The sequence below is a fragment of the Mustela nigripes genome, chromosome 12 (assembly GCF_022355385.1).
Source record: "Mustela nigripes isolate SB6536 chromosome 12, MUSNIG.SB6536, whole genome shotgun sequence".
In the NCBI taxonomy this organism is placed as follows: domain Eukaryota; kingdom Metazoa; phylum Chordata; class Mammalia; order Carnivora; family Mustelidae; genus Mustela; species Mustela nigripes.
In genome coordinates this window covers 131819572-131833340 of record NC_081568.1, presented here as the reverse complement: position 1 = coordinate 131833340, position 13769 = coordinate 131819572, and the positions used below count along the sequence as shown (strand labels likewise).

At 39.3% G+C, this 13769-nt stretch overlaps 1 protein-coding gene and 1 pseudogene across 5 annotated transcripts in view; one reads left to right on the top strand and one right to left on the bottom strand.

The window, feature by feature from the left end:
- The window catches only part of CAMK4 (calcium/calmodulin dependent protein kinase IV), a 242090-nt gene that overhangs the window by 109534 nt on the left and 118787 nt on the right, over positions 1-13769 (bottom strand). The gene's annotated exons all lie outside the window — the stretch shown is intronic.
- Positions 5283-12702, top strand: LOC132028015 (calmodulin-A-like; annotated as a pseudogene).

Genomic DNA, 13769 nt, shown 5'->3' with positions numbered 1-13769 from the left:
TTTTTTTATTTGACAGAGAGAGAAATCACAAGCAGGCAGAGAGGCAGGCAGAGAGAGAGAGAAGGGGGAAGCAGGCTCCCTGCTGAGCAGAGAGCCCGATGTGGGGCTCGATCCCAGGACCCTGGGATCATGACCTGAGCCGAAGGCAGCGGCTTAACCCACTGAGCCACCCAGGGGCCCCTTATTTTTTATTTTGATTCAGGTCATGATCTCAGGGTTGTAAGACTGAGCCTCATGTTGGGCTCCACACAGCATGGAACCTGCTTGAGATTTTCTCTCTCCCTCTTCTTCTGCCCCTCTCCCTACCATCTATTTAAAAAAAAAAAAAAAAAAAAAAAAAAGGATGCTCTGAATCTTATAGAGGTGAAGAGATAATGGAAAGAGTAAAAGCAGGGACATGCAATAACAAGTTAGAGCATTTGTTCCAGTGAGAGATAATGGAGGTTTGGTTAGTGATGATAGAGGTTTGAAGCAGATGGATATCTTTTTTTTTAAGATTTTATTTATTCATTTGACAGACAGAGATCACAAGCAGGCAGAGAAGCAGGCAGAGAGAGAGGAAGAAGCAGGCTCCCTGCCCAGCAGAGAGCCTGATGCGGGGCTCGATCCCAGGACCTGGGATCATGAACTGAGCCGAAAGCAGAGGCTTTAACCCACTGAACCACCCAGGCGCCCCCAGATGGATATTTTTACGGTAGGGAAAATAGTATTTACGGGTGAACTGGCTATGGGATGTAAGACAAAGAAAAATGTAAAAGTTGTCTAGAAGTTTTTCAGCTTCAGAAATGTAAAGCATAAAATTGCCCTTTACTGAGGTGTGAAAAATGAGAGGAGCAGGTTCCCAAAGAAGCTAGTAACATTTTGGCCCTGCCCATTGTACTGAACTCACCTACCAGCTGCCCCTTTCCATTTTAGCTCACTAATCATCTAGTTAATCTCCGGAGAAGGCAAAAATCTTTTCCATTCCTAGGCCTTTTCATTCTGTAATAGATAGGCTTCTGTCTTGAATTGTTCTTCACATTCTCTCTTCACATGAAGGAACACTGAATGTTCTTTCAGTGTGAGTTTGGACCCAGTAAATAGGAGAATGGAAGGGACAGCTGCACAGTGGAGGTGATGTTTCAGAGGTGCAGGCAGTGATGAGTGTTGGACATGATGGGGTGGGGCAGGAAGGAGATATTAACTGTTGAGGAACCAATATCTTATTTTACATTTAACACTGACTAGCATAACATCAACCTTGCTCTCATCAGTATGGGAAGACAAACTCTAACAAAGCATGTCAATCAAATAAGCTTGGTTTTGAAAACTGTGAAACTCATTTTTTGATAGTTCTGTTAATAGCCACCTCCTGCTCCCTGCAGACTCTTAAGACACTGGCAGGACAGAAAGGAGAAAAGTAGAGCTTTGCAATGGAAGAGGAGCCCAAGGATTGGAGTAGAGTTTGGTTAAGACAAGAATGGCTCTGTGAAGTTCAAACCAGAAAGAAAGATGCTTATATTTCAGAACCTAAAACTTCTATAGTCAGATAGATTCAGAGCAGGACAGTGTCCTTCAAGGGAGGTACCTCTGCTCCCTCATTCCCACAGTCTAAAATCGAAGACTTACTGCTCACAGATGCCAGAAATTCTTTCACAAGGAACAGCCTTTTATTTTATAGTGAATGAAGTAGACTTAAAATATTCCTGGGAGAGATGACAAGCTGAACAAAGTTTATACAAAAGATTTGGCTCATGATAGACTCTCACTAGAAACAGATTTGGCTTAACAGAGAGAGAAAAGAATGGAGAAAACACCATAGATGAAGTAGAAAGAACTATACATCTTTCACTAACTCTTTTTCCATTACTCATCTTTGTATCTCTTCCTGAGATTATGAATATAGTGGGGTAACCCTGACTTAATATCTCTTATCCTTAAAAAGACCTCATCCCTCTCTCTGTGCCTCACCTCTCTTCCTGCTTTCAAAGCATTTTTCTACTTCCCTTCACAGAAAAACTCTCCAGAGTTGTCTCTGCCTTCTTTCTCCACTTCCTCCACCCACCTTGTATTTATCTCCACTTCCTCCACCCACCCCCTTGTATTATCAGTGCAACCCAGCCTGGCTTCATCCCAAGACCTCCCCCAAACTGCTTGCGTAGAAAAAATCAGTGGCCTCCCTGGAGAGCCAAATGACTCATCTTATCTTGTCAGGCACATTTGATATATTTGATCATCCCATTCTTCAAATAAAATTGATCATTCCATGTCACCATTCTGGTCTGGTTTTTCTTCTACCATAAAGGCTGCACAAGTATTGAAATACTTCCTAACTAACCTCTTTGCTTGGATTCTTACCCTTTACAATCATTCCCTCTGCACACAAGCCAGAGTGGTGTCTTTAAAATGTAAATCAGATCATGTCACTCTCCAACTCAAATGCTTTTATTGGCACCCATTGTGCTTAGAATAAATGCAAACTATTTACCATGGACCATAAAACTCTGGATGGTGTCGCCTCATCCTCTTGCTCTGATGTCATTTTTGTCTCTACACAGTCCCTTCAACCACTAGATCAGACTCCAAAGACTTTGTACTTGCTACTTTCTCTTACATAAGACCGTCTGACTTCTCAGAGAGTACTTGAGAGGCCTTCCCTGGACACTCCATCAAAAGTGACTACACAAACATTTATACATACACCATGAATCATATCACTCTTACCTCTCTGTAACACTTACAATGACAACACTTACTTGTCATTTAATTAATAATTCATTATTTGATTTTTCTACCAGAACACAAGCTCTATGACACCAAGTGTTTTGTCCATTTTCTGCACATCAGTATCCCCAGCGTTATTTACCAAAGCCTGGTATACAGTAATGTGCTGAATGAATGAGTGAATGAATGAATAATGAAGCTAGTATCTGAATACAAGAGATGGGTGGTTCAAAAAAAAGGTCCCTGGTTTTACAGCTTTGGTTAGTTAAGATTAGAATTGGTTAGTCTATTCTCTTGTCATTTGAATCTACAGGACATTTTTCGTTGTGTTGATACTAATGGTACCTATCTTACTGGCAGAGCAAAGTACCTAATCTAGGGCATGCGTGGATAGTAGCTTGTGGTTCCCCAACTGTGAGCCACAAAGAGTTTCTATATCATTTATTAGAGACTACAGTCTCCCAAAGTAATAGAGGGATGTTTCAAGAAATAATAAGTAATAATAAAAACTTTGGTGGAGTCACTGACTTTCTAAACACATTGCAGTAGACAGTGATGTTCCATGTCTGCGCCTCTCCCCCATCATAGAACACAGAGCCCTTCAAGCTGCCAAAAAGGACACCTGTTCTTCAAACAGAACATCTTGCCTTTGTTTGTGTGATCAATGCTTTGTATTAAACATGAGAGAAAAGATTAAAAGAAATGATGAAAATCAGTAACTTGGAGCCACGCAAGCTAGAATGTAATACGCACTCCTGAAGAAGGAGCTGGGAGGCCCTCAGGAAGAAGAGAAGTAGAGGGATGTGACTGCAAATTCTGTTTGTCTCTGTGCCTGCTGGGGCACAGTTCAGGAGGAAAGTTTTGCTGAGTCTCTACTCCCCCAGATTCCCCGATGAGGGTGTGTCAACACCACTACAAAAGATCCTTGCAAAAGAGAAGGTGAAATCCTATGATTAAAAAAGGAATGGAATGTCAGTCTCCCAAATTTTCTTTTCGGGGGCATGTTGCCAAGGCTGGAAGAAAATAAAGAGGTAGTATAAATTTTTAGAGTATCATAGCCACATTAAAAAAATGTGAACTATAAAACAGAAGAGTAAGGAACATCCCCACCATTGTAACCATTAGCATTTTGGTTCATTTTCTTTTAAATTTCAAACTCTGTTTCTTTACATACTTCAAATATGGAGAATTTTGTTTCTTACAATTTTCATGAAAAATAATATAACATTTTATGGATATCTAACACTCACAAGCAGAATATAAAGCAGTTTCCTAATGCTCCAGTGTCATCAATGACTACTTTTTTTAAAAAGATTTTATTTATTTATTTGACCCAGGGAAGAGATCACAAGTAGGCAGAGAGGCCAGCAGAGAGAGAGAGGGAAGCAGGCTCCCTGTTGAGCAGAGAGCCCGATGTGGGGCTCCATCCCAGGGCCCTAAGACCATGACCTGATGTGAAGGCAGAGGCTTAACCCACTGAGCCACCCTGGTGCCCCATGTATGACTATTTTTATCATTAGATATTTAGGATTTCTTAAAATTTGCTACTAATATAAATCATTCTGTAATGAATATCCATGGTTGTACTTTATTTTAAAATGCAACTTGAATTCTGGTTCTGCCATTTAGAGTCCTTGATAAAATCATTTATCCTGAGGATTATTTTGATTTCTTCATAGATAAAACAGAGACAATAATTGCTATCTACAGTATTATTGTTATAAGGAGTAAATTAAAGTATATTGAAATCTCCTGGCTCATGGTAGATGTTCAGTGCATTTCCTGAAAGGGTTTTGTAAAAGTAAGGTGAATATTTCTTAGTGTTCTGTTTTCAATTTTCTGTGTTTTTCCATAAAAATTACTGTAATTGAAACAAACTAAATTTAGAAGTACTAGGATATTTGAAAGTGCCAGTAGTAGTAAGTGAAAAAGTCTAATAAACTTGAAATATGGTTTTGTTCCTGTTTTCTTCTAAAAATGAAAGATATCTTCATCAAAATCCTAAACTGTATCCAATATAATCTTATTTGAACGTAATAAAATAGGGGAGCAGATATCTGTTTGCATTTATATTTAAATGCCTTCCTTCACCTTTTACGAAGATTAGGATAAGAACTGCACTACTTTTGTTAAGCTCCACGGAGGTTTTAAGACCAATTTCTTACATTTATTAACCACTGTTGACTGCTGAGGTCACACCTGAGTTACTTCAGACCTGGGTATCAGCAATGTCCTAATTCTAATTCCTATTAGAAATTAACAAACTGCATCATTCTCTTTTACTGCTGAGATAGGGAAACTGAAAGAATGCATAAAAAGACCTGCTTTTTGTTCCTTTTCCTTCTTCTGTTCTTGCTAGGACCTGCACCACCACTTTGTACATGCCTCAATGCACGTAGTGTAAGACAAGGAGTTACTGATTTCTCTAGAATAGATAGCATCTAAGGAAGAACCCGGTAAGAAGGACTAGATACGGCTGTCATATGCCTATTTCAGATCACCAGCACTGGACATCTCGATGTCAAGTTCCCCAGCCTCCAAGAACACTTGGCCCTCATCTTTGTTCTTGGTGGTTCCTGATGACTGAGAGGACGTGTACACCAGATCATGATCCTCAATTAAAAAAAGAGACTCATCCTCTAACAAAGACGAGACTCCATCCTCTCCTTTCTGAGTCTCCAGGCACTGTAACTGCATGCTCTCCACACCTGCAATAAACTCTGCTTTTACCTCTTGCTGGCTCACATTTGATTTCTATTCTGCATGCAGCCAGGGACCCCCTTGGCTGGTCCTGCAGGACCTCTCTGGGTCCCCAGACCCAGCCTGCCAGGATCAGTGACTTTTAGTAGTTTTTATGTGGTCAAGACAGTGCTTTTCAAAATGCTTTTAAAGTTATCAAAAAGGCATGGAAATACAAAGTTTAGTTTTGATTTTGTATTTATTTCAGTTGGACAGCAATGACTCAGGTGTAAAATTCCGAAACCATCTGAAGTGAGGGGTAGGTAGGACGCTGTATATTCTAGAGGCCCTGAAATATCCATTTAATTCTCAAACTAAGAGATCATCTATTGGTTATAAAACTGACTAGGCATTCAAAAAAGTTTATGACTTTGTAATCCATAAAATAACAAAGACAAAATATACCCTTATAAACATTATTATTTTAAATCCCATCAATTACATCTTGGGGTTGAATCCCTTATGAGGCTAACTTTGAATAGGGGAAAACCTATCAGAAGCTTTATTATTACTATTAAGATCTTTATTAGAAGTTCCTTAACTGTTCTTACTAAGATAAGTAAGGCTTTCAAATATGCTAGTTAATATTGTTCAAGGATGCTAAAAACTTTCTTAAAAATGAAAAGCAAGGGGTTATTGATTAAAAAAAAAAAAAAGATTTTAAATGACCCCAGAAGCAATATAATCATGCTTTGGGGCCAGAATTTTAAAGAAAGAGATAGTAGAAATCTTGATGATTTAAGGTTTGAAAAATATTTCCATTATTGATATTGCTCCAGGGCAGTATTCCTCTGATTTGCCTCCCTTGCTGAAGAAGCATCTTAACATGAGTTAATCCCAGAGCTTCACTTTTCTGAAGGGACTAGATACTTCTAGAAATCTGAAGCTGAAATGTGTTAGCTCAGTTCTTCTGAACATTTTTTTCTTTAGAGTGATATGGACATCCTCCCCGTACTCCCAGTAGTTTGTCCTTAAGTCTGTTCTGGGTTAAATGGCTCAGAGTTTTAAGGTCTCATGCGTGAGTAGTTGGGTGGACGTGCACAACATTCCATGATCATGCCCTAGCACTGTTCCCTCTCTGATACTGTCCAGGACTGTCAGGGTTCAGAGAAGGAACAGATCCATACACTGGGCTAGTCTCTGATTTTATGCTGCCTGGCTGGTCTGGTCCTGTCCCTGAATGTCTGACCATCATGTGACCCTATGATGTATCTCCAGCTGTCTCTAGCGGCTGGGGCCCTCACTTGGTTAGGAGTTTAGTACAGTCAGCATCTGGTGATGTCTAGATGCATGGGTACTTCATCCTCACTGGAAAGACCATGCCCCTGTGGGTTACTTAAGCAAGCACAGAAAGAACAGAGCAAGGGAGAAATAGCTCTGAGACAGATTTATGTTGAATATTTACCTTACAGAAATTCCTTTAAACTAATAGAGACTCTTAAATGAGGAAAAACTGAGATATCTTTGGCTGGAAAGTTTAAGCCTCTTTTCTGATATCCAGGGGCACTAGTCTTGGGAAGAATTTTAATTGTCATAGAAAATAGAGGATACTTTAATTTTTTTTTTTTGGCAGATAAAAATGTGATAGGTAAATTTTGATACTTATCCATATTCCCCTTCATAAAAATGTCAAATTTTAAAAGATGACAATAGTAACCTTGGATCTGCTTTATCAATGAAAAAAGTCATTCACAACTTATAGTACTTTATTATGTATGCCCCTCCCTTGACACTGATCACAATACCCAAATGTGTCCTCATGTTACTATGGGAAAATAGTTCTAGGCTATTCCAATCTCAAAATCTAAAAAAAAAAAAAAAAAAAAATCTTCCCAATGACAGCTTGGTATGTTGTGTGTTGGGGGGGGGGGGGGAAGCACTGTAGATATAAAAACTCATTTGATACATTTTTCAGATTTCTGGAGTAAAGATAAATATGAGAAGCTTTAACTAAACTTATCTTGTGATGTGGACACTTGCAGCAGAGAAGAAACTGGAATTTCATACACACAGCCATGCCTGGGGTCACTGCATTCCATCTACCATTAAGACAAAGTGTGAAGAGGAGCGCCTGGGTGGCTCGGTCGGTTAAGCAACTGCTTTTGGCTCAGGTCATGATCTCTGAGTGCTTTGGGGATTGAGCCCCACATCGGGTTCCCTGCACAGTAGGGAGCCTGACTCTCCCTCTCCCTCTGCCCACCCCCTGCCCCATTACTTGTGCTTGCTCTCCCTCTTTCAATCAAATAAATAAAATATTAAAAAAGACAAAGTGCAAAGATTCACACCAAGCAATGTGTATCGGTTGCATATCACACACGCCCCAGTTACTCCTCTTTATTTGGTAGTGAATATTGTGTGCTGAAACTCATTAAACTAAACTTTTAACAACAATTTGGAAAAGAAATATGTTGCTTGTGTTCTCTGCACATAAGGAATATTATTTACCTTTGTTACCAGTGTGACTTAAAAATACACTCAATTTCTCAGTTTCTGTGTCAACAAAGGCTTTTCTTCATCGTTTATCAGCTTAGTAAAGAGCAATATCCAGTGTCAGTGTCAGATCTGGGCCATGATCACTCCTACCTTTGGTCTTTTTTTTCTTTTTTCTTTTTCTTTTTTTTTTTTTTTTGCCTTTTTCTATCAGGACCTCACTGGTATAAATAGAAAGGACCCAGATTGGGACTCAAAAGCCTTGGGTTCAAATTCTATATCCTATTGTGTACTTTGGACATGTCTTTCTTCTAAAACTCCCATAAGTAAATACTCCCAAGGGGCACGTTGTGTTAACAGGTGAATGGGGCCACACAGTGTTTAACAATCAATGTGGGCACCATTCTTATTAGCACCATGCTCCTTCAGTGTTAAAACTTCTGAAGAGGCATAGGGTGATTTGAGGGCACTAGTTTTAAAAAAAAAAAAAAAAAAAAAAGGCAGTTGAAACCTGTTGGGTCCACAGTTCCGGGAATGCAGGAGGAACAATAGAAATGACCGCCGGGGCCACCATCTTCCAGTCACCTCCCCACCTCTTTCCTTAACCTTAGACTCTCCTGCCAAAAGGGTATACGCCCAGGTCACGTCTCCATATGCAGGAAACAGGAGCATCAGGAGCCCTCACCCCATACCTTCCAATCACCAAATATGGATGTGAGCCCTTGCTCTGCCTCGGCCTGATAAAAGACCCCCGCCAACTCCCTCCCAGTGCAACTTCCCTGACTCCCTCTCTCTTTCTTTCTTTCTTTTTTTTTTTTTAAAGATTTTATTTATTTATTTGACAGAGAGAGATCACAAGCCGGCAGAGAGGCAGGCAGAGAGAGAGGAGGAACCAGGCTCCTTGCTGAGCAGAGAGCCCGATGTGGGGCTCGATCCCAGGACCCTGGGATAATGACCTGAACCGAAGGCAGCGGCTTAACCCACTGAGCCACCCAGGCACCACCTCCCTCTCTCTTTCTGTGAGTTGCGGAACCTAACCCAAGGGTGCCCACCTCCTCCCGGCGTAACTTTCCTGGCTCCCCTTCTCCTGAGCCCTGAAACTTTGCTGGAGACTGCCTTTAATAAATCTTGCCTTGTGCCTGGCTCGCCTGGTGCCGTGTTTATCTCGCCTGTGAAATTTTACAAAACCTAATTCAATAGTGAAAATTATTTGAATCTCTTCTATTTAATATCCCCTGCACACAGCATTCATTTCCTCTCTTTTAGCAGATTAGTGGTTTTCGAGTTTCATGACTTTATCTTTTTTTTTTTTTTAGATTTCTTTCTCCCCTCTCTTCTCACATTGTTTGGGTGGATGCAGCTTTGACCATCATTCAGCATTATACCATAAATATAAAAATAAAAATTTATTGAAACGCTCTTCTCTGTTAACACTAATTCTATAGTTTTTCTCTTTCCTAGTAAACTATGAATCCCAAGACTGGTTTGAGGCCAGTAGGCTGTGTTCCTTCAGGCTGTCTTCAGCTCTCTGGTTGTGGACCACTGGGTACAACTCCCCAGCTCTGATCTTCTGACCTTGGTTCCTTTCAACTTTCATGCTCCCAACACCTCTCTTCTGGTTACAGGCCTTTCACATTCAGCTCTCTGAGAAGTTTCTAATCTCTTTCTTCTACTTGGGTGTGGCAACATACGCTCTTCCTATAAGATTTCCTGTTTGTGGCTAGGTAAACATCTTCCTTTTAGGGTGAAGATCACTTTAGAACAAGCTGCCCACTACTTAAAAAATACTAGAGGTTTAAATGTGATCATCTAAGTCGCTGGTGTCACAGCCAAGTGTGCTTCCTTTCAGGAAACAGTATCCGAGCATGAGCCTATATTCTCAGTCTCTCTTTCTCCCCCATCTCTCACTACCCTTCACAGCAGGTTGTCTGAATTAAGGTGTTTATTTTTAAAAAGGCAACAAAATACTGTTGAGAGAGCCATATAATGAGAAGACAGATAAGCAAACTAAATTGTGACAGATTCCAGCAGCATTTCTACCAAAAAAAAAAAAAAAAAAAAAAAAAAATCAAACTGCAACAACTAATTCTCTGAAAGAATGTTCAGACTTCCAAGTGGATCTCTGAATGGTTAAAGCATATAAATCAGGTCAAGTTTTTAACATTCCACTCCACTACCACCTTTTTCTTTTGTAGACATATACTTGTCATAAACTGAATAAAATTTCCCTGTTCCTATTCCAGGAAACCTGGCTTAACAGTTCCTATGAAAATAAATAATAGGTTTCAACTGACAGAATGCTTGAAGAAGTTTCACTTCACTTGATGCAACTTGTTATCTGCAAGCGACTTTCCTTAATGTGTTCTGAGATCTCAATTGGGCTCAGAAAGTCTATTTGAGCTACAGATTTATATTCTCCTTTCCTTCACTGACCAAAGGAGACCTTGACTTCACTTTTAGAGCATATCCATGAGTGGTTAAAAGTGGCTATGGCATCATTTAATAGATGCATATCTTTAACTCAGATGGACCCAGACATCTCTTTTACATACATCATAGCAAATGGAAAATAAACGGCTCATGGGCAGTTTTCTGTGTTCCCAAAAGCTAGGCATAAAGAGACAAGAGCAAGTAATCCCAAATTTACCCAGTGGGATGAATGGTATTATCTCTATTTTAGGATGGAGGATTCTGGAAATCTCCTCTAATGGAGATGACCTGAAGATTCACCTACCAAGAATTTGGGAAGAGGACAATGTATCTTCTGTAATTTAATGGAGAACAACCTTTCAAATTCTCCTGCAACATCATAGTTATATACTCAAATAGTTAACTCATAAGAATATAAGGAAAAGTGAATAGACATTAAATACTAAATCACAGAATGATTAGCAGATCACAATGTGTGTGTCTTCAACTAACTCAGAAGAAAGGCCTCTTTCATCCTTTAGCACTTATGGAAATTTTATAAAAGTTAAAGGCATTTTCTCATAAATTAAATTATTCAACAAAAACCTTCACAGAAATTGATAGGTAGCATTACATTCTAATAACTAAAATAGGGCAAAATTTAGACCTGGAACAGCTTCTACACTGTGGATGTAGTCACACTGCTCCAATGCTGAGAAACAGATAGAACCATAAGGTTGAAAGCACTCTCAATCTAGTAATCACAAGCCCCCAAGATTTGTTTACATAGGAGTTCACAGGATCAGGAATTTTTATTTAGCACCAGATTGAATTTGATAATAGTAGTAAAATATGCACCCATTTTGGCAGAAATTTTAAAAACACTCTAAAAACAATATAATTCATCTTATTCATCCAGAATTGCACAATGTGTCGGGTGCTGCTTACCACTCAGTTTTAAATGAAGCAAATGAGAACATCAGAATTGCAAAGAAGGAACGGGTACTATCATAATATAAAATGCTTGTGTGGAGCCTTTATAATCAATAATAAAAATAATTTTCCCATTTATAACAAACTTCCTGGGTGTTGAGAAATATTTTACCCAAATTATCTCACTTTAACCATCACTAGAACACTATGAGCTCGATGATCTTGAAGCCATTTTACAGATGAAGAAACTAAATTTCAGAGATTTATATAATTTGTTGTAAAGCCACACAAGTAGGAAGTGGCAGAAGGGATTTTGAACTCAATCTGTCTGGCTCCAGAGCCCATAAGCTCACCCCACAACTACACAATCACTCTTAAGGAGAGTCAGAATACCTATACATGCTGAACTCGCACTCCGGGATTGGCTCTCAGACTCTGGTTTTATATACTGAGACTCAGTACTGGGTACTTCATGAAAGGGCACGGATTTTACAGTAAGCTGAATGCAATCTCTTCCAAGAGCTGAGCCATACAGCTAGAAATTTCATCTCAATTCTAGAATTCAAATATTTGTCTCCAAAATTCCAGGGACACTATAAATGATTGGTGAGCATGATTTTCTTAAATCTCACTCAGTTCTTGAATATGAGCTATACGGATGGGGCTGAAGTGTGATTGATTATTTAGATATGACCTGAGGTATGTACTTCTCAGGAAAAAAGGTAAAGCCTGTGACTCACTCCTGAAATAGTAACTGCATTATCACTGTGCCATTCTTCCAAAGTTGTGATTCCATTTAACTCAGCAAAATTCAGTCCAAACTGAAGGTTCCTTCTGCTGAATCTGTTCAAATTCTGACACTTTCTCAAATCTGTTTTTCTCATTTTGCACAGTTTTAAGTTCAGCATATTCGAAAGTCATGTGATATCAGTAAAAAGTTTCTGTCTAGGGAGTTGCCAGGACAACACCGCCAGAGCAACAGAGCAACAGGCAGACGCCAGCACTCTGACCAAGCAGCAGCTGCAAGCTGAATGACATATTACAGGCTGACCGAGGACTGAAGAGCAGATTGCAGAAGTCAAAGATGCCTTTTCGCCATTTGACAAGGATGGTGACAGAACTGTAACAGCAAAGGAATTGGGAACTGTAATGAGGTCTCTTGGGCAGAATCCCACAGAAGCAGAGTTACAGGACATGATTAATGAAGTAGATGCTGATGATAATGGCACAATTGACTTTCCAGAATTTCTGACAATGATGGCAAGAAAAATGAAAGGCATGGACAAGTGAAGAAGAAATTAGAGAAGCATTCCATGTGTTTGATAGGATGTCAATGGCTGTATTATGGCAGCAGAGCTTTGCCATGTGATGACAAACCTGGGAGAGAAACTGACAGATGAGGTTGATGAAATGATCAGGGAAGCAGATCTTGATGGTGATGGTCAAGCAAACTATGAAGTGCTTGTACAAATGATGATAGCGAAGTGAGGACGCTATACAGAATGTGTTCACTTTCTTGTACAAAATTGTTTATTTGCCTTTTGTAACTTGGCTGTAAAATGCTGTCAAAAAATATGCACGTGCAATAATGAGGACTTCACTTCTCCATGCTTTCTTCCATTACCTTACTGTCATTTTCTTGAAACCGTATTTTGGAAAATCGATCAAGTAACATGTTGAATGTGGCTTACTCTAGGTATATCTAAGCCCTTCTGCACATCTGAACTTAGAGGGAGTTGGTCAAATGAGGAAACATCTGGGTTATGCCTTTTTAAGTAGTTTTCTTCGGGAACTGACAGCATATTGTTGAAGTGTGGAGTTGTAACTCTGAGTGGACTATGGACAGTCACAATATGCACTTAAAAGTTGCACTGTTGCAAAATGGATATTATCCAGGTACTCATACACTGTTTTTTTGTACTGCTTATCCTGTACCAGAAACATTTTCTTCTATTGTTGCTTGCTTTTAAACTTCATTTAGCCTCTTGAAGAAAATATGCTTATGGAACAATTTGCCTTGAATCCACTTCAAGTTGTAGATTTGTTTTCCAATAAAAAAATTACAATTTACCACCCCCCCCCAAAGTTTCTGTCTTCTAAATCATGGGTTATCCTAATAGCTGTGCTAGTTAGAATCCTTTAATGTCCCTAAATTGTTAATCTGAGGTAGTAGCTTTGTAAGTCCTTTTTCTCTACTTCAATTTCTTCTAAATATCACATAAAATGGAGATGATAAAGGCTCATGAATGAAGGGAAAAAAAAGGTAGCCTTGTTTCCTTCACCCTTGATTCATGTTTTACAAAGTTCATGGAACAAGTTCCACTGATATCTGCAATCACTTAGTTCTTCTATGCAAGGCAATAAAGAACTTGGCGTGACCAAAATGGCACTGCCTATGAGTCTGTACTTGTTTCAAAGCTAAAGTTCCAAAACAGGCCACTTTTTTCCCAAGAGGAGAGTATGGATGCCACTCCAAGGGATTTGATGACTATACCAGTACAAGGAACTTGAATACTTGCAGGAAAAATTAAACAAATTCATGATCACAAAAGCCT